Source organism: Pinus tabuliformis, chromosome 7 (assembly GCF_031772625.1).
Source record: "Pinus tabuliformis cultivar Carrire ecotype Pingquan chromosome 7, CPIR1, whole genome shotgun sequence".
Classification (NCBI taxonomy): domain Eukaryota; kingdom Viridiplantae; phylum Streptophyta; class Pinopsida; order Pinales; family Pinaceae; genus Pinus; species Pinus tabuliformis.
Genome location: NC_142293.1, coordinates 1,068,292,787 through 1,068,315,505, shown reverse-complemented (window position 1 = coordinate 1,068,315,505; position 22,719 = coordinate 1,068,292,787). Strand labels below are relative to the sequence as shown.

The window sequence follows — 22,719 nt, the reverse complement described above, 5'->3', positions numbered from 1 at the left end:
GGGTTAACTAATGTCTGAATATTTGAAGGAGTGAATTATCTTTATAGATCTGTACGTAGGTTCAGTGAAGCAAAGGCGCATATACACGCTGTTTCTTTAAGTCAAAAGTGCGTATACGCAGGTTGGTCTTAACACAGAAGCGTATGCACGTAGGTTTTTGAATATTGAAGTAGCGTATGTCTCTTAAATTATGTTCTAGCTACTTCTGTTGATTACTGGAGTGATCTGGGTTCAGAATTGGTGTATGGTTATTGTTACTGTGTTCTGGGTACAACTGTAGCTGTCAGAGAAGTGTCTATTTGATTCAGTTTTAATTGGTGAAAAGGAGATTGTTTGATGCAGAAGTTCTTGATGTTTGATTGATGTTATTCATGGATCCAATATGAAAATTTATGAAACGAGGTCCTTGGAAGAAAGAGAAGGTTGTAGCCTTCTGTAGGTTGTCACCTACGTACTAGCACATGAACTAGTACAAGAGCTAAGGGGGTTATAGCTCCCTTCTAGGAGAAGCTGGAGAACGAGAGAAGGTTGTAGCATTCTGTAGGTAGAAGCCTGCGTACTGGTATAAGTCTGCACCAGTATAGAAACATTATAAAAGAAGTTTCTAATTAAAAGAAGATAGAGACGAATTGCAGTAGGTGGTTTTCACCCACATTGGGTTTCCACCTTATATCTTGTGTTCTTGTGTGTGATTGTTTTCTACTTTGTTTTACTGTTCCTGGTTACTGTTTATATGGTTATGATGCGCAGATTAATGATCAACATTTGAAGAATAAATTGAATTATAAGTTTGCATGGTATACATTGGTTTACTTATCTGAAGTTGCGTATATACGCGGTTTTAACTAACTAAAGTAGCGTATATGATCTGGGTGTGAAATGAAAAATAATTGACTTGATAATACTGATTCACCCCCCCTCTCAGTATTATTTCCAAGAATTGGTATCATAGCAGGTCCTTCAGAAGAAGCTTGATCACTTGAAGGAAGATCTATCATCATGAGCAACTACGAGAGAGAAGCATCGATCAGGCCACCAATTTTTGATGGGACCAACTTCGTCTATTGGAAGGTAAGAATCACAACCTATCTTCAATCTCTTGGTACAGAAGTCTGGGATATCATAGATACAGGGTACACATTTCCATCAGCAACTCCTACAGATCCGACTGGTAAGAAGCAGTATGAAACAAATGCAAAGGTCGTCAATAATCTATTAGGGAGTCTATCTCAAATAGAATTCGTCAAGGTTATGTAGCTCAAAACCGCAAAAGAAATATGGGACAAGATCGTTCTGAGCTATGAAGGAGATGAACAGGTAAAACAAGCAAAACTCCAAACCCTCAGAATTCAGTATGAAAATCTCATAATGCACAATGATGAAAGTGTGGCTAACTATTTCCTACATATAGATGGAATTTTTAAAACTTGGGTGAAGAAATAAAAGAGGTTGTTTTGGTTGAAAAGGTTCTAAGATCGTTGTCTTCTAAGTTTGAATCAAAAGTTTTTGCAATAGAAGAAAAACAGAATCTACAGAGCATTACCATGTCGCAGCTACACAGAATTCTAACCGCTTACGAAATGAGGAAAGGGGGACCATCAGACATAAGAGAAGCCACATTCAAGGCCTCAGGAAAAGGAGATTTCTATGACTCAGGACATATGTCAGAAGAAGAGGAAGAATCAAATTTTGTCAAAAACCTTCAACGGGGTGTTGGAAGATTCAGAGGTAAGTTACCTTTCAAATTTTTTGCTTGTGGAAGAGTCGGTCACTATGCTGCCAAGTGTCCTCATAAAGATAAGCTTGACAAAGGTAAGGAACCAGTTAGATGGAACAAAAAATAGAATGTAAATAAGAAAAGCTATTACACTCATGAAGACAGTGATGGACTTTCAAATAATGATGAAGATGAACAAGGTAATAATTATAGACTTTTAATGGCTTTTGAAGATGATGATTTCTTGGATGCTATAGATGAAGAAGGTATTTATGAAGAGATTTCTAAACTCAAAATTTGTTTAGAGGAGAAAAATATGATTATTGATACTTTGCAATTCCAACTGGTTGAAAGGGAAAAACATCATGAAAAGTTATAATGCGAAATTGTGGGACTTAGAAAAGAGATTGAGAAAACAAAAGCTCTTAATCTTAGATTTGTTAAAGGATCTGAAACTTTAGATGAGATTATCAAAGTGCAGCGTTCTTCACTAATCAAGACAGGTCTGGGATATAATGAAGAAGCATCTCAAGTGCAGAAGCCATCCACCTCCAAAAGTTATCTTGATGCAGCAAGGAGGAGTGAACAAATTGATAATCGACAGCAAAGGCACAATGCCGCTCACTAGGTAAATCAGGGACATTTTACTTCAAGAATGAACAGAGATCACCAAGAAAATCGGGGGCAATCTACTTCAAGGAAAAACAGAAGCTACAACAAACCATAGGTAAATCATTCTCAATTTACCTTAAGAATGGATTTCAATGAAAACTACAATCATTTGGTCTGCAGGGGTGATAATCGCAGGAATTTCTTCAATGGCCAATGTTTCTCTTGTCATAATTTTGGACACAAAGCACCTCAAAGTGTTGCCTACAAAACTATCATGACTAGAGAAGCTCAAAAACTGAGGAGTATGAGTGGGATCATGGAAAGGACCTACAATAACTTTTCTGCTCTTGAAAATGAAATAGAATTTTCTATTTGTAACAACTTCGGTCATGAAGATTCTGAATGCAGGAGTAGGTTTTAGCAGACAACTCAAAAGGAGCAAGCCTCAAATGCCAGAACATGGAGAATGAAAGAACCGCAACCAGAAAGATGTGGTATAGCCTTATATGCGAAAGGGCATGAAAATCAATGGTACATCGACAGTGGATGTTCAAAACATATGACAGGTGATAAAGAAAAACTTTAGTCATATAGTGCCTTAGAAAAGGAGAAGAAGGTCTCATTCGGAAATGACACCCCTACACTCATAAAAGGTAAAGGTTTTGTTCTTTTAAAAGAAAAGGTCAAAGTGGGAAATGTTATGTATGTTGATGGCTTAAAGCATAATCTATTGAGTGTCAGTCAAATGTGTGATCAAGGAAATGAGGTGATATGTCGATCAAATGGATGTATTGTTTGTGAGCTTGATACATGAGAAACAATGATCAAAGGCATAAGGACTCCAAATAATCTATACATTCTCAAGGGAGGACAAAAACAATGCTATCTGAGCAAGAATGATGAACACTGGCTATGGCATAGAAGATTGGGGCATCTAAGCTTCTCTCAGATAAGGAAAGCATGCAAATATCAGGTAGTTCGTGGTCTTCCAGACATCTGAATTCCAGACAATACAATATGCAAATCATGTCAGTTTGGCAAGCAAACCAGAACTAACTTCCCTGAGAAGGAAGGATCAGCTATCAGGCCACTTGAAAGTCTCCATACTGATGTATTTGGTCCATCTAGGAAAAGGTCACCTTGAGGAGAAGAATATTTTATATTATTCATTGATGATTTTTCAAGGATGTGTTGGATAGGACTTATGAAGCACAAAGACGAAGACTTTGAAAAGTTCAAATCATTCAAAGCCTTGGTGGAGAATGAATCAGATCATAGAATGAAATTCCTCAGGTCTGATCGAGGAGGAGAATTTACCTCAAATGAATTTTTTGATTTTTGTGAAGAACATGGAATAAGAAGGGAATTCTCTACAGCTAGGACTCCTCAACAAAATGGAGTAGTGGAAAGGATGAACAGAGCGGTTCAACAAATGGCTCGTGCTATGCTTGATGAGTCTGGAACTCCCGCAACCTTCTGGGCTGAAGCCGCATTTACAACAATTACTATTCTCAACAAGACAAACATCCGGGTAAACAACACTCAGACTCCTCATGAACTATGGTATGGTGAGACTCCCACGGTAAAATACTTCAAAATTTTTGGGAGAAAATGCTACATCAAAAATATTGATGAAAATCTTGGCAAGTTTGAACCTAGAGCAGATGAAGGCATTCTCCTTGGTTACTCTCCCCACAGCAAAGCATACAAGTGTTACAATAAAAGGCTTGGAAAAATTGTTGAAAGTATTGATGTAGTGGTTGATGAAGAAGAAAGCACTCCTAGGCAGGTAAGATCTAAAGACTTCGAAGATGATGAGGACTATCCATCAACATCAAATCAGATTCATGATGAAGAAGAAACCCATGAGGAACTAGAAGAACAGATAAGGATAGAAGAAAAGACTCCATCCAGGTACGTTCAGAAGAATCATCCAGAATCTCAAATTTTGGGGCAAAAAGAGGCAAGTGTAAAGACAGGACCATTTCAGAAGCTTCAAGCTATCTAGCATTTCTCTCCTCCACTGAACCACAAAATGTAAGAGAGGCATGCAAAGATGAAGGCTGGGTAAAAGCCATGGAGGAGGAACTTGGGCAGATCGAAAAGAATAACACTTGGGAGTTGGTTCCTAGACCAAAAGATAAGAATGTCATAGGAACAAAATGGATATTCAAAAATAAGCTGAATGAAAATGGAGATGTGATTAGAAACAAGGCCAGACTTGTTTGCAAAGGGTATGCTCAACAAGAAGGCATTGACTTTGTACAAACATTTGCACCACTTGCCAGACTAGAAGCCATAAGGATGTTCCTTGCTCTTTCTAGTTTTCAGAAGTTCAAAGTATTTCAAATGGACGTGAAATCTGCTTTTCTAGATGGAGACTTGGATGAAGAATTGTATATTGAGCAACCAAATGGGTTTATCCTTGGAAATGATCCAAAGCTTGTATGTAGAATCAAAAAGGCTCTCTATGGCCTTAAACAGGCTCCAAGGGCTTGGTATTATCGCTTGGATAAATACCTCCGTCAACAAGGTTTTGTAAAAGGATCAACTGATAGCATTCTTTATATAAAAATTGACAATGATAAGTTGCTAATACTTGTTGTGTATGTTGATGATATCATCTTTGGTAGCAATGAAGAAGACATGAGTCAAAATTTTGCCTTAGTAATGCAGAAAGAGTTTGAAATGTCTATGCTTGGTGAGCTCACATATTTCCTTGGTTTACAAGTCCAACAAAACAAAGATGGCATCTTTCTATCACAAACCAAGTATCTCAAGCAGATCTTGAAGAAATATGGGATGGAGGATTCGAAACCAGTATGTACCCCTATGGTGACAGGATGCAGCCTCAGCGCAAATGATGAATCGACAGCAGTACATCGACCAACCTATAGATCCATGATTTGTAGTCTACTCTATCTAACAAGTACCTGACCAGACATTATGCATGTAGTGGGAATAGTTGGAAGATTTCAGGCAAATCCAAAGGAAGCTCATCTTCAGCCAGTGAAGAGAATTTTCAAGTATCTTCAAGGAACTTAAAACTATGGCTTATGGTATCCTAGAGATACAGATCTCACACTTCACGCTTATATAGATGCAGATTGGGCTGGAAGCGTGGATGATAGAAAAAGCACTAGTGGTGGTGCATTCTTTATGGGTTCTAGATTAGTATCTTGGTTCAGCAAGAAGAAAAGTTCAATTGCATTATCTATAGCTGAAGAAGAATATGTCGCTGCTGCATCTTGTTGCACACAACTTCTTTGGATGATGCAAACTTTGCAGGATTTTCAAATCACTTGTACTCCACCTATCTCCATCTTATGTGATAATACAAGTGCAATCAGCATTACAAAGAATCTTGTCATGCATTCAAAGACCAAGCACATACCTATCAAATATCATTTTCTCCGGGAACAAGTGCTTGAACAAAAGGTCAAGTTGGAGTATGTTCCCTCTAAGGAACAAGTTGCTGATATACTCACCAAACCACTACCCAGGGAAACATTTGTATACCTTAGACAAAAGTTGGGAGTAGTTGATGCATCATCTTGCTGTTGAAACCTGTCTGTTTCAGAGAAATGTGGTTGTACGTGAGTTTCATGAGGAGGATCCACATACATATGCCGATTTATGTAGATACAGTCGTGTATATGGTGGTTTGAAGGAAATCAGTGGGGACAAACTCTGGTTGAAGAGAGTCTGATATGGGTCTGACAGAGACCATCTAGCACAAGTTTAGGGGGAGTAGATAAACTTCTAATAATGCATTGTTGACATTACATTAGAAGCTCTTGGTTCGAGTACACAAGATGTTTTGGGTTCAGGTGGATCAGCTGCAGAAGGAGAACATGGTTGCTGATCTGAATAGTGCTGTTGATATTAGTTATTAGTGACTTTCATAGTCTTGCTCTAGATATTTCATCTCTATGTCATGCATATCTTTTATTATTATCAAGGTCATGTAACGACCTATTTTGGTTTCCCCACTATGCCTGGGATGAATGATGTAATGTACTTGGTTATCATATGTAAATTTATAATGTATCCCCACCTAGTTGGGTGGATGATCCCCACTTAGTGGGGTGATAGATGTATGTATAGAGTCTTTGATGATAGGAAGGTCAGTTATGATGTATGAGTCATGTTTCTTCTTGAAGAACATCTTTTTGCAGATCTTGACTACAGTCAGGGGGAGCATGACCAGCACAGCAGAGCAAAGATTTCAGCATGTACTCAGGGGGAGCATAACCCTTTGCCCTTGATGACAAAGGGAGAGAATGACCTTGAAGATCTTGGGTTGCCATCAAGTCCAAAGGGGGAGATTTTTGGCATTATGACACAGGTTTGGTGCTATGGCACAGGTGTTGTCCTTGATGGCAACTCACTCTGGTGACAGATCTCAGTTCAGGCTCTCAGAATGAAGGAACAAAATATATACACAGGTTCATCGTGACCAAGCAGCGTATACACACGGGTTAGACGTTCCAAAGACGCGTATGCGTATACACGCACTTTCACGCAAGAAAAAGCACGTACATGTGGGAGAACTTACGTTTGGTCCGTGGTATTTAGTCCTTGGAATTTGAACCTATGGTTTTGGACCATGGTATCTCATCCGAAGTGTTGATCCCAAGTATTGGGTCCATGGTATTGATTTGTTATGGTTTTGGACTGTGGTATTGTGAAAGGCCTGAGACTATAAAAGAGGAAGGAGATCATTAGGCAAGGTCACGATCTGAATTAATGAATATCTGATAAAGTGATAGATATGGAATACTGGTGATTGGGGTTATGGTGCAGAGCTAGATTTGAACGAAGGAGGAACCTAAGCACAAAGAAAAGGATAAGTTCTATTGATGGGTAAAAATCTTAAGGCTTGAGTAAAAGTATCTTTGTATGATTTTGATATGTTATATGTGGTGCACGCTTGATCTATAAATCTGATAATCTGGGTTAACTAATGTCTAAATATTTGAAGGAGTGAATTATCATTATAGATCTGTACGCAGATTCAGTGAAGTGAAGGCGCGCGTACACATTGTTTCTGTAAGTCAAAAGTGTGTATATGCAGGTTGGTCTTAACACAGAAGCGTATGCACGCAGGTTTCTGAATATTGAAGTAGCGTACGTCTCTTAAATTATGTTCTAGTTGCTTCTGTTGATTACTGCAGCGATCTAGGTTCAGAATTGGTGTATGGTTACTATTACTGTGTTCTGGGTATAGCTGTAGATGTTAGAGAAGTGTCTATTTGATTCAGTATTAATTGGTGAAAAGTAGATTATCTGATGCAGAAATTCTTGAAGTTTGATTGATGTTATTCATAGATCCAGTATGAAAATTTATGAAACAAGGTCCCTGGAAGAAAGAGAAGGTTGTAGCCTTCTACAGGTAGAAGCTTGCATACTGGTATAAGTCTGCACTAGTATAGAAACATTGTAAAAGAAGTTTCTAATTAAAAGAAGATAGAGACGAATTGCAGCAGGTGGTTTTCACCCACATTGGGTTTCCACCTTATATCTTGTGTTCTTGTGTGTGATTGTTTTCTGCTCTGTGTTACTGTTCCTGGTTACTGTTTGTATGGTTATGATGCACAGATTAATGATCAACCTCTGAAGAATAAATTGAATTATAAGTTTGCATGGTATACCCTGGTTTACTTATTTGAAGTTGCGTATATACGCGGTTTTAACTAACTGAAGTAGCATATATGATCTGGGTGTGAAATGAAAAATAATTGACTTGATAATACTGATTCACCCCCCTCTCAGTATTATTTCCAACAATTAATTTCTTTTTATTTTTATTTGATTTAATTTTGACTTTAATATTACTATAATGATAATTATGATTTACAGCAATAAAGTTTTATATTTAAAAATTAATTTAGGATTAGGATTTCAAATGTTTTTTATTTAATGAAATAACTATTTTTATAAGCTCTAATGCCAGGAAATGATGAAGATTCAAGCAAGCGATTTTTGGCCATAGGAACATGAGAGGAAGTTATACAACGAGGGAAGCAGGAGGCTACACCAATAGAAGGATCCATGTTCTAATTGGGGTCAAATTTGGCGTCAATAGGAGGAACCTGAGAGCAAGCTTGGGTTGTTGATACAATCAAATAACTTGCGTTGTAGATATAGTCAAACATGATTTCCATGGTTAAAATGGATGTATACCCATGGTAATTGAATGGACAAACCAATAAAAGAAGAAGATAACAACGAGAAATGGTTAGATGTTTTGATGAGAAATTGAGACTAACTAAGAAAGAGTGTTGACGATGTAAAAGTTGGGTTGTGAAGTAGATGAATAAGAGAGCATATTCGAATTGTTGGTTTGCACATGTTTGTATTGCAGCAGAATATCTAGCTACCTGAGAGATAAAGTAGTAAGAGAAACATAAATAATTCCAAAGACTAAAAGGATCAAATCCGGTGGGTCTGAGTTTGAAAATGAAATAAAGAAGAATCTGCTAGGAAAAGTAGGATTGTTCCTTCATATGAGGGAGAAGGCACTTCCTTTAGATTGGTGCTTGTAAATATCAGGGGGTTGGTGCCTACAAATTGTGGGAGTCAGTGCTTCCAGCAATTGGGTGCTTGCAAAATAGGGGATGGGTGTCTCCTTCTAGTTGGTGCCAATAGATATGATATAACAATAGGTTGGAGCTTGCATTTTCATCAAGAACAAAAAGAATATTTACACTTTTCTCCCTTTATGGGTTTCCACATAAAATTCTGTCTCATATGTGTATGCTACTTGATTTATGGTTTTGTGATGTAATTTATTAGCGATAATATAAATAATCTTAAATATTGTTAAAATTCACATAATATTGATTCATCCCCCCCCCCCCCCTCAATATTATCCTAGTTTCTAACAATTTCCATTAGAGCTGGTTCCTTTAGCAGTAATCTAACAATTGGAAGGTAGATTCAATACAATGGCTACCAGGATGGAAATTCCACCAACAAAGTCCCCTTGTTCATTGGAAAAAAAATATGCATTTTGGAAGGTACTAATGAGAACCTGCATAATGTCTCTTGGTGTAGATGTTTGGGGCACATTACATAATGGCTTTAAAAATCTAGATGCACCATTAGTAAAAATGATAAGCTAGAATTCATTAACAATGTTAAAATAATGAATGCAATCCTAAGTGGTTTTCCTGAATTCGATTTGGCTAAGGTCATGCACTGCAAAACAACCAAAGATATATGGGATAAGATGATGAAGTTTTATGAAGGTGATAATAAAGTAATGAAAGCCAAACTCTAAGGCTACAAAATGCAATTTGAGTGATTAAAGTTAAAAGAGGACGAGGACATAGAAAATTTCTTTCTTTGGGTAGATGAAATAGTTAGCACCATAAGAGGACTTTATGAACCCCTGGATGACTCCTTAATAGTTCAAAATGTGTTGAGATCTCTTACAACTAGATTTGATTTCAAAGTATCATCCATTGAGGAGATGTAATATCTCAACACATTAATGGATCGATTGCATGGAACATGAACAAAATATGAAATGTGAACATCAAAAGGAAATTCTACATCAAGGGAGACCACTTTAAAATATGATAGGAAGAACAAATAATATCTAGAAGACAAGAGCTATGGATCTGATGAAGAAGTCTAGTCAAAGTTTGTCAGAAGATTGAAGAGAGGATTTGAAAAACACAAAGGTAAGTTACCCTTCAAATGCTTTAATTGTGGAAAATTAGGTCACTATGCATTTAAATGTCCATAGAAAGAAGAAAAGAATGAATATGATCACAAAGATAAGAACATATATAGGAAAGTAAAGAAGGAAAATAAGATCAAAAAGAAGAGGTTCTATACTCAAGAAGATAACAATTCCTTAGAAGATGAAGATGATAAATCATTTGCTGGAAAACGAATGGAAGAAAAAACTAAGGATTTTATGATTATGGCCTTTGAAACTATAGGTGAAAGACAAAGTGAGTTTGATGAAGAAGAGGTTGAAGTAGACCTGGAGGGTGAATTGATTAGTGCCTTAGAATAAATTCAATGGCTCAAAAAAAAGAATAATTAGAAGAATATGCTTGCAAAATTTGAAGAGGAAAATGATAAATTTGAAGATTCATCACTTCTTCTTCTAAAAATTAAGTTGTAAGAAGCAAATAAAATTGAATACACATTACTACAACAACTAAAAGAGAAGTATAAGGAGTGTGAAAAATGAGAAGAAGAAATAGTGTCCCTTAGAAAGGAATTATAAAAATCCAAGAGTGATCTGAACCAAAACTTAAATTTTATTAAAGGATCCAACAAGTTAGAAGAGATTCCAAGTATTCAGTGATCCCTCTCATGAAATTTGGTTTTTTTCTATTAAGGAGAATCAAGCATTAAGAAAGCTGACAATAAAGGACCAATTAGATATTTCGAAGCAATTGATGGACCAACCGAAAATATAGTTAAATGAAATGAAAGGAACAAGCATAAAAAAAAAGAAAAGTTATTACAAAAATATCAAAAGCCATAGAGATCAAGTGAATAATAAGCAAAGACCTCATTCCTCTCCAAGAGAAAGTCATCAAAGAATGAGTAGATCACACCCTTAAAGGCAATTTACTCCCAGGTACTAGAATATTTTTAATGGTTATTATTCTTCATGTATAAATTTTGGACATAAATTTTTGGAATGTCAAGCATATATTGGAAAAAATAAGATAATAAATCAAAGAAATGAACCTTATGAGTCAAATAAAGATAGAAAATTTGTAAATTTACATAGAAATAGTCTTAGGAACAAGAATACCTTTGCTTCCTTATTTGATGAAGTTGAAGGTTTAACTATCATAATTATGGACTTAAAGTGGCTAAGAGTAGAACCAACAAATCCATATCAACTTCTTTGATTAAAAGAACACAAGAGGAACCCAAGGCCCGGAGAAAGAAAAGAAAAGAAAAGAAAAAGAATGTGGCACTATCTTATCTACCAAAAACCAAGGGAGCCATTGGTATATGGACAATGGATACTCTATGCATATGATTGTTGATAGACACAAATTATTGTCACTAAATGAAATCTACAAGACAAAAAGTGTCATTTTTGGCAATGATGCCCTAGGAAACATCAGAGCAAAAGGAACAATGAGTTTAGACATTGGAAGAGGTAAATCTCAAAACACTCATTTTGTAGATGGGCTCAAACACAATTTATTAGCACAATTTATTAAGTGTAATTCAAATTCGTGACCACAATAGAGGAAATTTCAACCGAAAAGTTTCCATGAAATTTTCATGTACAAAATATGTAAACCAATCAAAATCCTATAAATTTAAAAAGAGAGAAATGTAAATATTTTGGAGGTAAAATAGAAAAATAATTTTTTTAATTATATTTTTGGCTTCTCTCCTTATAGGTTTACTCAAATTTGAAGTGTAGACACTCATTGGATGTAGAATTAAATTCCATGTTATGCATACTTCTAAGAAGGCACACATTCATAAAAAATGAAGATACATTAAAAAAACATGTTCAACATGCTTTTTAAATATATCTTTAATTTTTATCAAAGTGGGTCTTCTCAGAAGTATGCATAATGGGTACTTGTTGGACGTGGAATTTAATTCCACATCCAATGAGTGTCTACACTTGAAGTTTTAGTAAACCTCTAAGGATATAAGCCTGCAAAAATGCAATAAAAAAGTAGTTTTCTTCTTTAGATTTCAAGCTTCTGTGGTAGTTTTCTGGAGTAGCATGATCCAGATTATCCATAGTATTGTCTTTATTCTGTCGACGTTTCAAACCCCAAAGGAGGTCCATCATCATGACTAAGATAAAATATGAATGATAGTTCCTTGAGAGAAGAATCTTTTGACCATAGTATAAATAAACCTAGATCTTGATTTATAAAGAAGCCAACCCTTATATATGAATTCTTTTTTATTTTTATTTTTATTTTTATTTCAATTTATTATAATAATTCTAGTTTAATTATTTTAATTTAGATTATTTTTGCTTTAATTATTCCAATTGTTTTACTTATCTAATTAATTGTAAGTTTATTTATATAATGTGATGAAATTTTATTTATTTATAATTAAGTAATAAAGAAAATTAAAATTAATTTTAATTTTATTTTATTAAAACTAATTTTATTTTTATTTATTACTTAATTATAAATAAATAAAATTTCATCACATTATATAAATAAACTTACAATTAATAAGATAAGTAAAACAATTGGAATAATTAAACCAAAAATAATCTAAATTAAAATTATTAAACTAGAATTATTATAATAAATTGAAATAAAAATAAAAATAAAAAAGAATTCATATATATACTATGGTCAAAAGATTCTTCTCTCAAGGAACTATCATTCATATTCTATCTTAGTCCTAATGATGGACCTCCTTTGGGGTTTGAAACATCGACAGAATAAAGACAATATTGTGGATAATCCGGATCATGCTACTCTAGTTTTCTTTTTTTCCCTCCAAACTCATAACTCTTATTTATTATTTTATTATTTTTCCTTAGGATGCTACTTTTATGCTAAAATTTACTCTAATGAGGGTATGATGTTACCTTTCATTCCAAATTTTTTGAGATAAAGTCATAAAACATAGGGAAGGTAATAGCAAAGGGTGTGAGAAACTCAAATAATGTGTACATACTCAAGGAAGTAAACACATTTTTTTTGGGAAGCTTGATGAGCGTTGGATGTGGCACAAAAGTCCGGGACACTTGAATTTTGACCATATTGCTGAGCTCAACAAAATGGGAGCTATAAGGGACTTTCCAAAAATATCTAAGCCAAACAAAATAATATGTAAATCATACCAAATTGGAAAGAAAATCTGAGTGCATTTCAAGACCAAAGAAAATTCATCCACCAGGCCACTACAACTAGGTCATATAGAATTATGTGGGATCACAAGAACTAAGACTCCACGTGTCAATACTTGATGATGATTATAGATGATTATACCAGACTTACGTGGGTTGCATTTCCAAAGGAGAAGCATGAAGCATTTGAAAAATTCAAGATATTCAAGGCCATTGTTGAGAAACAAACTAATTGCAAACTAAATTGTGTAAGGTTAGAGAGGATTGGGGAGTTCACTTCAAATCAATATTTTTTGTGAAGAACATGACATAAAAAGAAAATTCACTATTGCTAAAACCCCATAACAAAATGGTGTAGGTGAAAGACAACAAAATGGTGTAGCTAAAAGACAAAATAGATCAGTGCATAAATTGGCAAGAGAAATGATGGATGAAAGAAATCTACCAAATACTTTTTGGGCCGAATTTGTTCATACAAAAGCCCATATTTTAAATAAATCTCCCCTTAGTCTAACAGTGACAAGACTCCATAAAAACTATGGTATGGAAAAATGATCACAATAAAACACTTTAGAGTCTTTGGTAGCAAATGCTACATAAATAATAATGATGACAATTTGGGAAAGTTTGATGCAAGGGTCGATGAAGGAATATTTTTAGGATATTATAATAAGAGAAAGGACTACAAGTACTACAATAAAAGGATATGTAAAATAATAGATTGCATTGATGTGAAGGTTGACAAGGAGTTACCTCTTAAAAGTCAACAACCAAGATTTATCGGTCCACCTAATCAATAAAACACTTCAGAGTCTTTGGCAGCAAATGCTACATCAAGAATAATGATGACAATTTGGGAAAGTTTGATGTAAGGGTCGATGAAGGAATATTTTTAGGATATTATAATAAGAGAAAGGGCTACAGGTGCTACAATAAAAGGATATGCAAAATAATTGACTGCATTGATATGAAGGTTGACAAGTAGTTACCTCTTAAAAGCCAACAACCAAGATTTATCGGTCCACCTAATCAGACCAACAATTAAGATGTATCATAGCAACTTGAAGAATTGGAAGAAGAGTTTAACAACCTTGGGTTAAAAGTTCATGTAATAAAGTTAATAAAGGAAAAATTAAACCAAGGTCATGGGACACTTATTCTAAGATGAATGTTGGGAAAAACATCCTAGTGGGCATCACTTTTTGTTTATTATGGCTAAGGAAATTGGAAAATCCATTGGCAAAGGCTTTGAAAAGGGAAAGAGGAATTAATTGGTATTTTATTTATGAAAATAAAGGAAAATAGGAGAACATGGAGATGAAAGGTCACATGTTTTCATGAGGAGAAAATTAAAGGAAAATAGATGAAAAATGAAGAAATTAGAGGCATCAATAATAAAAAGGCATCATAACATCAGTTTTGGGCCTTTTTTAGTTTTCCTTTGGAGTTAATTGGAGGGAGGAGAAGAGCACCAAGAGGAGAAAGCAAGAAAGAAAGAAAATGAAGGAAAAGGAAAGGAAGGAAAAGAAAAGGAAGGATAAGGAAAGCAAAGAACAAGCAAGGAAGGATTGGATCAAGCATCTTCAACGAGAGGACTCGTAGGTAACATGTTGCATGTGTAATTTCCTAGATGAAGTGTCAGTGCATGGTGCATGCATTTGTGTATTTGATTCATTTTCTATCATTGGCATGCGCTTTTCCTGGTTGACAATGGTTTCAAACTTGCCTTGCCAATTCCTCGTTAGCCATGGTGTGATTTGATTCATTGTTGGTTGAGCTTTGGATTGTTAGAAGGTTTTGGATCTGGGTGAGGTGGTCTCAGGAAAATAGCAGGGGTTGGGGGTGGATATGGTTTTCTCAGAAATCCCTCAACATGTGGGTGGAGACAAGAAAATTCCTTAAGGGATGATGAAGGAATTCTGAGGCATCCAAGCTTGGTTTGGTTTTGCGATCTCAAGATCGATTTAGGTGAGATCACGGTAGCATGAGGGTGGAGGTGGTTTAACCTCTGGATTCCCTTGGTTGTTTATGACTTGGTTTATCCCATGAGATCCCACATTCATGCTTGGAATATGGCATAGGGATGATTCATTGAAAGAACGATTTGGTTTAGCCCAATCTATGGTCGAGTGGTACGTGGAAGTCCTTGACTTGGTTTGATTTTTCATCATTTAATGAGAGTTATTTCTCTATGAAAATCTATGAAGAATTTGTACTGGTTAATATGACGATTTGATGGATGTTATTTCATGGTTACTATGATGATTATTTGTTGGTTATAAGTATGGATATGTTATATACTCTAGCTATGTCTTGTTCATGAATTGATATGTATTTGGTTGGTTAATGAATGAATGAGATAAAAAATGTTATTGCAGCTATTAACAGAGGGAATTAGACCTTCTTGGTGAATCTCAGATAATTTTCAGGACCCTATGTTAAGATATGCATTCATGACCTGTAGATTTCATGTTCAATATATGTTTGAAGAAATGACTATCATGGCTAGGCATGGTTAGGTCAATTTATTGACTAAGTTTTATATGAATGACTTTTTCTTTATGTTATATATCATTCTATAAAGTCTCATTAAGTTATGGGTAGTGGTTGGGAGTCAGTCCCTGAAAAGGTGGCACTGATTATAGGATCATTATAGGATCACATGCTCAAAACTGGAAATTATGAGTTGCAGTCGCTACTTTCCAGGCTTATGCATGTGACTGGAGGCCTACAATTGCATGGAAGCCTTGTCAATCATGTGACTAGGGGCCTAGATCACTAAAAATGAAAGTTAGCTCAGGGTTTGGGAACCTAGAGTGGTTGTTTATCTCCTGGGGTCTTGTAGCTCTTGAGGGAGGTCAATAAAGTTTCAGTTTGTCGACTCCACTTCCTTAATGAATATAAGATGTTGGGTCATGTCATAGTAGCCCTTATCTCATGTTTACCCTAGAAGGTTAGTTAATGTGGGTAAATGTGGGAGTAGGAAAAATTTTAAGGATGAAAAATTATCTTGAAGTTTAAAAACATTGGCGAATCTCACTAGTCCCTAATATGCAAACTATAAAATGTTTATTGAATATTTGTAAATTTTTTCAAAATTATAATGATTATATATATTATCTATATAACGTTGGCAATTTTTAATGTAAAATAATTTTATTTTTTAAAATTTGGGCGAATCATTTTTAGAAAAAATGGAAATTGACGAATCTTCTTTTTGGAAAAACCATGGAAAATTAGCCCATCTACGAATATTAGCCCCTAAAATTTTTCATGTGTGGAATGGGTGGTTACAAATTAGTATCAAAGCATGGTTCAAACACTTGGAACAATGTATGTTGTTATTCATGCATTGTCACGGTTTTGGTTATCATGCATGAGGTCATTGTATGCAACTAGCGTTGTCATGCATGATGTTGATATATTGATATGATTATGTATATACATGTATCATGCTAATTTGGACTGATTTTGTAGATGAGATAGCCTTCCATAAACATCATTATTTGCTTGTTGGGGCCTAACCCAAGTTCAGAGATAATTAGACAAACAAATCCCTGTACTACTGGCCCTTTCGGCAACAGTCCGCAGGGCGCAAATTGAGGTCTCACCCGAAGTAGTATGGGAGGGTGCTAGAACTAGGTTTCCACACCCTTGAGATGTATGAGAGGTTTGACTGGTCCTTTGTTTGTTCCTGTGCGTAGGTGGCTTCGTGCACCTTCTGTTCCTCGCGGCCTGATACCCCGTGTTCGCGCAACCCTAACCAGGGGCTATGTCGTGCTTTGCGCTATTACCCAACATCTTATTTATCTTCCAGTACTAATTAAGCACCTTCACCTACTTAAATGTCTTAAGTTATACTTAACAATATAACACATTCATACAGGTTCACACAGTAAATAAATAGTATACTTGCAAATTATATCCAATCATGCATTAAACCAAGAAAGTATACACAAAATTATAGCAAACTTCTCTTTATTGATTCTTACAACTGTTACAGACTCGACCTGCCCTGTGCACTTAGCTGCAAGGGTACGCGCACTCAGCTGCAAAGCCTTCTCCTACTCTACGACCCACAGAGACACTTTACACTTCGACTCAATCACTTAGATTTCTCATGCTTCTATTCTCTTCTTTTCCTTAGTTCTCTTTTACACTTAAAGCCTCGCTCAATTTATACAATCCCATAGTCTGCGGACCATGGATAGGTCTATCCAGCTGACATTACATTACAAAAACTAGGGTGGACAACCCTGTGACTCTATTATACTTTTATGCCCCGCGCCCGCAATTCTCGGAGCTTTTATAACAACATTCGGTCAAAACTTGGGCTTTAAGCCCCAAAACGTGCCTTGGGGGATTCCATGCCCAACAGACCCCCAACACAAACATCGTGACTCACCATCGAGTCACTCTGTTGGAGTGGAGATCTTTGCACGGAGTCCCTCCAACTGTTCTCGAACTGCGGCAAGGTCAGAAGCACACTAAGCTGCTGCTTGGTGGATCTGATGCATACATTGTTCCAAGACCTCTGTGTCAGAAGTTCTTCTCTGCATCAGTGCATGCATCCCCTATATTTGTACAAGCTTGCTTTCAATTTCTACTGTGATGGTGAAGACCTTGTCGATCCAAGGTTGAATGTGTGCCTTCAGGACTGCTTCCTTGTGTCATGCCGCGTCCACCTGTTCTTTCAGTGCTTTAGCCTATTGCATCCACACAAGCCTCTAAGTGAGGACCACCGTTTGCGCAGTTCCTTGGACACTGTCATACTACTATTGGAGTTCTCACGCCTCTATCTCTAAGAGCTGGATGTTGGGGTCCTCCCGAAAATTTGTGAGGACCTTAAGTGATTCTTCCAACATGCTGGTGCAGTCTCCCACTGCAGTACCAATTTCATCTAGTCTCTCTGTGATAGCGCTAGAGCACTATTATCTGACTTCTGGGGGGCTGGATGGCTGCGCCTTTAATTGCAGCTCAATGATTTAAAGGTTCAACTCTTGAAGCTTTGTCATTTCCTCCCGCGCCTTGCACACTCGTGCTGCTAACCTATGGATGCACACCTCTGGTGGTATGTCCACTAGGATGGCCAGATCCGGGACACATTGGCAAGTGTCATTTATTACTTATACCAGTTGTTGATTCTGCGACAACAATTCATCGCACTACAAGCTCAATTGTTCCATATTGATTTTCTGCTAGCTGAGGACTTGGAGTGTGCTACTCTCCCTAGCTTGCAGCTTTGCAATTATCCGATCCTACAACACATAAAAGGTCTCTCACGGGAGTGCAGCCATATTGATACCAAGACCCCTCAGCACGCTAACCGTAGGCCTGTCAGCCTCATTTGTTGTCACTAGTGCCCCTTCTGGCAGCACTATGGTATTCGTCATCTGTGCGTGCAACATCTATTTTGTTGTTGTTGTTCCAACTGCGAGGCTGGTCGAGAGGGTACTAGCCTGAGGAGGGCGCGCCTGTAATTCTTGCAACTGTGCTCTGAGGGCCCCCAACACAATCTGGTTCTCCTGCATGAAATCTTGGAGAGCCTCATAGGTGACATCGTGCACTGTCTCGTCGATGTCGTGCAGATCACCCTCGGTTAGGGTGATTGGGTCAATAAACAACTTCTATGTCTTGACCTTCTTACGTGACCCTGTCTGCTTGGTTGGGTGCTAGTGCTTCAATTGTGTTGACACAGTTTGTGGGTCCACGCCTCCCTCTTCTGTCTCTGTTTCCTCTACTTCCTGCCCATGCGAAGGAATCGTTTGGTCCTCACCTACCTTCGTGGATGCCTCCTGTGCTACTACTACTGCTGTAGCCTTTTCTTGCTCAGTTGCTTGCTGTGCAACGTCCCGCGTCGCCCACACTTTCGCTTTCGCTGCTTCCTTCCTTCACTTTTCGGCCAACTGTGTGATGCACAGCTTGGCCTCATCTTTCTTTCTTTATGTCGCCGACTTCTCGATCTCCGTGATGTCTAGGGTACTCCACTCTAGCAGCCATGCCTGTAGTACATTAAAAATGATGTTGTCCATGGCTATGGAGGGTAGCCTTATCCACTGTTTGGTTGGGTCCTTGCACACTCTGATATAAATGTTGTGGATATCTACTTTGAATTCTGCAAAACTCTATAGGCTGTTGTAGATGGTGGGTGACAACCGTGACTTACGGTTGATCCCCATTCTGAGGTTCATCTCCATGAACACCCAGAATATTTTACTTTCGTGGATCCTCTGGGCATCCTTTGTGGCCTAGAGCGAAGCGTACTTCGCAGGCTTTGGCAAGTCCCTTTCAATTATGGGGAATTGACTATCCTCTAGTAATTCCCTTGCCATGAGCACTATGGATAGTAGAAGCCATGCATAGTGGAATGTTTTTCCCTGTTCTTGAGCTTCATGGCAATTATCTAAAAATTCCTTGTAGAGGAACTCAGACTAGTTAAACTGGACCCCCTCCATGCACTACTCAGCTAGTGCTACCACCGGCACAGGGACTTCGTACGCGTGGCACTTGCACATAACCTTTCCTGCCAGGATTTGGGTCACCATGCATATTTCTTTGTCCTTGATGCTGGAGATGGTGTAGCCCCTCTTCTTCTTTTCCAGCTTGTACTTTTTCTTCATGGCCTCCACAACAGCCAAGTCACTCCTCTTCCCTTCGATATGATTGTGGGGTCTTCTCCTTTGCAAGGAAGCCACGAAATGCCGTGAATCAAGTCTGCCATGATGGGGATGGTTTCCTCCAGCCAAAAACACCCATCATGCCCCAGGAATAGCAGTTTCTTGATGACAAAAATGGTTATTGGTGTGCGGTGGAAGTGCGACACCTAGAGTAGGTTCAGTAACCCAGCCTTTTCCACTCCACGCAACCACTTTTGCGGCTCTAGTTCTGTAACCCCCGCCACAGTGTTCTGCTTGGGCTTCATGAGGTGCCTGGTCTCAAGTTGAGGGAACTTCTCGTGGTCAGCAAGGTCCCAATCTTCAAATTTTAGTCTCGGCACCCGTCCCAAGTGCTTGCCCCCAAACATAATGTTATTTGGGAGGAGCAGGGTCTGGAGCGATCTCTTGGTCTCATCCAGGTCCTTGGGAACTTTAGCCTTCCATTTTCATGGGGGGACATAGGTGGGCAACTTTGTTGGGGGTGTGCAAGCTGAGTTTCCTCCTCCATGCCTTCATCCTCGTCTTCTACGATGATTAGGTCCTCCAGGTCTTCCTCTTCTTCATCCGTCACTACGGTGACAACTTTCCCCTTCTCCTCCATTAACAGCTTGGTGCGTAGTGGGTTCTGCAGGGACACACTTACGGGAATCATTGCTTGTTTGTCCTTCTTGGATCTTGGCATGCATTGTGATTTCGAGATTTCTGCCACAAGTTCGGCACCTTCCAAAGCATGCCCCATGGTCAGAGCCTGCGCAGCCTCATCAATGGTCATTTCGGTTATCTCCATAACATCCTCAGCTGTTGCCATCATATCTGTCTAGAAATTTAGCACTCGTGAACTCAGTGGCTCAATCAACGCTCGACACACAACAATTAGGGCTCTCCTCAATAGCTCAATTCGAAAATTACCAAGTGTTTTTTGCTGGGTAGTCCTTTGTATTTTATAGTTCTTTTTGAATTTGAATTCAACCATTCCCCCCAAATCTGGTTCATTAATGCTCCTTTGGTAGCATATTTTCCCAATTTTTTCCCATAAATCATGTCTTAAATGCCTGCCACCTGCTACATTTGGTCTCAAGTCGAGCATCCCATCATGAATAGTGGCTTCAACAGTCACTTTCTAGTCAACTCACATGGCAGCGCAGCCCCCCATGCGTGGTCGTAGACCTTTTGACTCTTTGTTTCTATGTGCAGCTCCAACATTGCGCAGCTCCCAGGAATAATAGTTTATAGTCCCGCGCCTCCTTTCAACTGCCTGGAGCACTAAGACTGTACTTCCTTTGACTAGTTAGGTGGTTGCACCTCCCATGTAAAGTTTCATCCTATCATCCATCATGTTGCCTGGAAAATACCCAGCCTTTCTTGTTATGGTCAACATTACGCACTTTACCATTTGAAACGCGCTACCCTAGTCAATTCACTTAGTAATGTGCGGTCCAAGCCAAGGCATCAGACTGATCAATTCATGGAGATAGGTCTTAAACATGTCATCGTGATCATATGCATCCTACCTTATCACCCTATTCTTTTTGTCGAGAAAATATTCCTTTATCTTGTCCTCTAGCTTCTTGACTTCAGCGTCCACCAAAGCGCTTTTCTTCCTTAATCATACCCTTTCTTCTTCAAGTTCTTGGAGTCTAAGATTTCCCTATTGGATTTCTACTTTCAAGGTTCTACAAACCATCATATCTACCAGTGATATCATGCACGGTCTAAGCTCTCCAAGTACTATAGGGCTTATAGTAGTTTCTTCATACTCCAGCCTTGGCAGGGCCTGCGTGGTCAGGTGCTTGCACATGATCCTATAAGCCCATAGAACCACTAGCACGCACAGGTCCCAGTGAGTCCACTTCACATTGTGGACCTTTTTCAGCGCTTCATATACTTTGTTAAAAGCTTCTGCGTGGGATATTCTTCTACGCACTTGGTCTTTCCATACTTTGTGGTCCCAACAAGAGGGGTTGTTTGCGCCATTTCCTTACCCACACATGCTTACTGATCGTGTCTAGTACCACAAGGATGGTGTGCATTCATGCAAGTTTCATACCATATGCCTGTATCCACCTGGATAGGTGGGTGTGCGGGCTGGTTCGTCTGACAATTTTGTCTGTTAATCACATCAAAGGCTTCCCAAACCGCATGTGCATCATCCTTCTGCATTCTCGCCAGTCCTCAAAACTTCGTTGGTGCATATCCCACCATCTTGCAGGCGTAGCTCACAGTACCCATTTCAGAGCATTGAAACGTTGCTGTTCCAATACTTCTTTTTCAAATTTGTTCAGGAAGTCATCCACCTCGCTTAACCCATCATATGTAGGTAGATCTCTTACCTCTGTTGCCACGTAGCACAGTGACCTTGTCATCATGTTACAGTTGAGCGTGGTTACCTCGTGTAACTGGTTCTGCCATCGTTCTATCTCCTCATCAGAATCTGATGTGCAGGAGCTTTCGCGCTCCCAAGAGATTTGGCCATCTGCAGTTGGATTTACCCAATCTTGCTCCCGCGCGGTTATCTTGTAGATGCAATCCAGATCATCGTCACTGTCATAGTCATGCATTGGCTCTGTGTAGCATGATACTTCTGCAGGGTCTAAAGGTACCACTACGCATAGTGACTTTTTCTCAAAGATCATCTTGCACTTCTTTAGATTTATTACTCCATTCATGTCAGTGGCCCAATCTATTCCGAATAGTGCGGGGTAGGGATTGCTGTCATCAACAATCTCTATCACTTTGAAATCTGCTAGCGCGCTCACTCCTTCAATATTTTCTGTGATTCCCTGCAATCTCCCCATAGGCAGGATATTTTTATGGTTCGCCATCCACAGTTGGATAGGAGACCATTGCAATGCAGGTTTGCCCATGCGCTCCCATGTTTTATTCGGTAGGATGTTTGCGTCCGATCC

The 22,719-nt window shown here is 38.1% G+C and overlaps 1 pseudogene; it reads right to left on the bottom strand.

Annotated features, from left to right (window-relative positions):
* Positions 1-20,621, bottom strand: part of LOC149251305 (uncharacterized) — an 80,581-nt pseudogene extending 59,960 nt beyond the window's left edge.
* Positions 20,622-22,719: the final 2,098 nt, after the last annotated feature.